Consider the following 4,223-nt stretch of genomic DNA (forward strand, 5'->3'; position numbering starts at 1 on the left):
TGACCCTGAACCTGAAAGGACCTTGAAGCGAAAGCTAAGAGAAGCTAAGGCATAACTCTCCAAGGACCTAACAGAAACCTTCAGAGAAGAAGAAGACATGGCAGCCGAAAACAACAACAATGCAAACAATGCAAGGAATGTGCTGGGTGACTTTACTGCACCTACTCCCGACTTCTATGGGAGAAGCATCTCTATCCCTGCCATTGGAGCAAACAACTTTGAGCTTAAGCCTTAATTAGTTTCTCTAATGCAACAGAATTGCAAGTTTCATGGACTTCCATTGGAAGATCCGCATCAGTTTTTAGCTGAATTCTTGCAAATCTGTGACACTGTCAAGACTAATGGGGTTGACCCTGAGGTCTACAGACTTATGCTATTCCCTTTTGCTGTAAGAGACAAAGCTAGGACATGGTTGGATTCACAACCCAAAGAAAGCCTGGACTCATGGGAAAAGCTAGTCAATGCCTTCTTGGCAAAGTTCTTTCCACCTCAAAAATTGAGTAAGCTTAGAGTGGAAGTCCAAACCTTCAGACAGAAGGATGGAGAATCCCTCTATGAAGCTTGGGAAAGATACAAACAATTGATCAGAAAATGTCCTTCTGACATGCTTTCTGAATGGAGCATCATAGGTATTTTCTATGATGGTCTCTCTGAACTATCCAAGATGTCTTTGGATAGCTCTGCTGGAGGATCTCTTCATTTGAAGAAGACGCCTACAGAAGCTCAAGAGCTGATTGAAATGGTTGCAAATAACCAATTCATGTACACTTCTGAAAGGAATCCTGTGAACAATGGGACTAATCAGAAGAAAGGAGTTCTTGAGATTGATGCTCTGAATGCCATTCTGGCTCAGAACAAGATATTGACTCAACAAGTCAATTTGATCTCTCAAAGTCTGTCTGGAATGCAAAATGCACCAAGCAGTACTAAGGACGCTTCATCTGAAGAAGAAGCCTATGATCCTGAGAACCCTTCAATGGAAGAGGTGAATTACCTAGGAGAACCCTATGGAAACACTTATAATTCTTCATGGAGAAATCACCCAAATTTCTCATGGAAGAATCAAGAGAGACCTCAACAAGGTTTCAATAACAATAATGGTGGAAGAAACAGGTTTAGCAATGGCAAGCCTTTTCCATCATCTTCTCAGCAACAGACAGAGAATTCTAAGCAGAACCCCTCTGACTTAGCAACTATGGTCTCTGATCTAATCAAAACCACTCAAAGTTTCATGACTGAAACAAGGTCCTCCATTAGGAATTTGGAGGCACAAGTGGGACAGCTGAGCAAGAAAGTTACTGAACTCCCTCCTAGTACTCTCCCAAGCAACACAGAAGAAAATCCAAAAGGAGAGTGCAAGGCCATCAACATGGCCGAATTTGGAGAGGAAGGAGAGGAAGTGAACGCCACTGAGGAAGACCTCAGTGGGCGTGCACTGACCTCCATTGAGTTCCCCAATGAGGAACCATGGGAATCTGAAGCTCAAAATGAGACCATAGAGATTCCATTGGACTTACTTCTGCCTTTCCTGAGCTCTGATGAGTATTCTTCCTCTGAAGAGGATGAGTATGTCACTGAAGAGCAAGTTGCTAAATACCTTGGAGCAATCATGAGGCTAAATGACAAGTTATTTGGAAATGAGACTTGGGAGAATGAACCTCCTTTGCTCACCAAAGAACTGGATGACTTGTCTAGGCAGAAATTACCTCAAAAGAGACAAGATCCTGGGAAGTTTTCAATACCTTGTACCATAGGCACCATGACCTTCAAGAAGGCTCTGTGTGACTTAGGGTCAAGTGTAAACCTCATGCCTCTCTCTGTAATGGAGAAGCTAGGGATCTTTGAGGTGCAAGCTGCAAGAATCTCATTAGAGATGGCAGACAACTCAAGAAAACAAGCTCATGGACTTGTAGAGGATGTTTTGGTGAAGATTGAAGACCATTACATCCCTGCTGATTTCATAGTCCTAGAGACTGGGAAGTGCATGGATGAAACTATCATCCTTGGCAGACCCTTCCTAGCCACAACAAAGGCTGTGATTGATGTTGATAGAGGCGAACTGATCATTCAAGTGAATGAAGAATCCCTTGTGTTTAAGGCTCAAGGATATCCCTCTGTCACCATGGAGAGGAAGCATGAAGAGCTTCTCTCAAATCAGAGTCAAACAGAGCCCCCACAGTCAAACTCTAAGTTTGGTGTTGGGAGGCCACAACCAAACTCTAAGTTTGGTGTTGAACCCCCACATTCAAACTCTAAGTTTGGTGTTGGGAGGTTCCAACATAGCTCTGAGCATTTCTGAGGCTCCATGAGAGCCATCTGTCAAGCTACTGACATTAAAGAAGCACTTGTTGGGAGGCAACCCAATATTATATTTTGACTATTTTCTTTTGTTATTTTATGTTTTTTGTAGGTTGATGATCATGAGAAGTCACAAAATCAATGAAAAAAGCAAAAATAGAATGAAAAACAGAAAGAAAAATAGCACACCCTGGAGGAGAGCTTGCTGGCGTTTAAACGCCAGTGAGGCTAGCAGATGGGCGTTTAACGCCCAGTCTGGCACCATTCTGGGCGTTTAACGCCAGAAAGGGGCACCAGACTGGCGTTAAACGCCAGAAAAGGGCAAGAACCTGGCGTTAAACGCCAGAAATGGGCACCAGCCCGGCGTTTAACGCCAGAATTGGCTCAAAACGTGATTTTGCTTGCCATTTGGTGCAGGGATGACTTTTTCTTGACACCACAGGATCTGTGGACCCCACAGGATCCCCACCAACCCCACCACTCTCTCTCTTCTTCACTCATTCACCAATCACCTCAATACCTCTTCCCCAAACACCCTTCACCTATCAAATCCCATCTTCCTCTTCACCACTCACATCCATCCTTCATAAAACCCCACCTACCTCACCATTCAAATTCAAACCACTTTCCCTCCCAAACCCACCCTCACTTGACCGAACCTTACCCTTACCCCTCTCCTATATATACCCTTCTTCACTCCTTCATTTTCACACAACCTAAACACCACTTCTCCCCCTCTTTGGCCGAACACAAAAGCCATTCCCTTCTTCCTCATTTCTTCTTCTTCTACTCTCTTCTTTCTTCTTTTGCTCGAGGACGAGCAAACCTTTTAAGTTTGGTGTGGTAAAAGGGTTGCTTTTTCGTTTTTCCATAACCATTTATGGCATCCAAGGCCGGAGAAACCTCTAGAAAGAGGAAAGGGAAGGCAAAAGCTTCCACCTCCGAGTCATGGGAGATGGAAAGATTCATCTCAAGGGTGCATCAAGACCACTTCTATGAAGTTGTGGCCTTGAAGAAGGTGATCCCCGAGGTCCCTTTTTCACTCAAAAAGGGTGAATATCCAGAGATCCGACATGAGATCCGAAGAAGAGGTTGGGAAGTTCTTACCAACCCCATTCAACAAGTCGGGAGCAACTGAACACCTCCCTAGGAGAACTGAGTTCCAACATGGGACAACTAAGGGTGGAGCATCAAGAACACTCCATCATTCTCCATGAAATTAGAGAAGATCAAAGGATCATGAGAGAGGAGCAACAAAGACAAGGAAGAGACATTGAGGAGCTCAAGCACTCCATAGGATCTTCAAGAAGAAGAACAAGCCGCCATCACTAAGGTGGACCCGTTCTTTAATCTCCTTGTTCTTTATTTCCTGTTTTTCGAAAATTAATGCTTATGTTTGTCCATGTTTGTGTCTTGTGATCATTAGTGTCTTAGTGTCTATGCCTTAAAGTTATGAATGTCCTATGAATCCATCACCTTTCTTAAATAAAATGTTCTTAAATTGAAAAAGAAAAAGAATTGCATGAATTTTGAATTTTATAGCAGTTTAATTATTTTGATGTGGTGGCAATATTTTTGTCTTCTGAATGTATGCTTAAACAGTGCATATGTCTTTTGAATTTGTGGTTCATGATTGGTTGGCTCTTGAAAGAATGATGAAAAAGGAGACATGTTACTGAGGATCTGAAAAATCATTAAAAATGATTCTTGAAGCAAGAAAAAGCAGTGAATACAAAAAAAAAAGAGAGGCGAAAAAAAAAACCGAAAAAAAAGAAAGAGAAAAAGAAAGAAAAAGAAAGAATAAAGTTGTGATCCAAGGCAAAAAGAGTGTGCTTAAGAACCCTGGACACCTCTAATTGGGGACTCTAGCAAAGCTGAGTCACAATCTGAAAAGGTTCACCCAATTATGTGTCTGTGGCATGTAT

General features: G+C 42.5%; 1 non-coding gene across 1 annotated transcript; it reads right to left on the reverse strand.

Annotated features, from left to right (window-relative positions):
* Positions 1–502: 502 nt before the first annotated feature.
* Positions 503–610, reverse strand: LOC130953896 (small nucleolar RNA R71). Its single transcript, XR_009076056.1, has one exon. It is a non-coding gene; the product is annotated as a small nucleolar RNA R71 (small nucleolar RNA).
* Between the last annotated feature and the right edge of the window lie 3,613 nt (positions 611–4,223).

The sequence above is a fragment of the Arachis stenosperma genome, chromosome 9 (assembly GCF_014773155.1).
Source record: "Arachis stenosperma cultivar V10309 chromosome 9, arast.V10309.gnm1.PFL2, whole genome shotgun sequence".
NCBI lineage: Eukaryota > Viridiplantae > Streptophyta > Magnoliopsida > Fabales > Fabaceae > Arachis > Arachis stenosperma.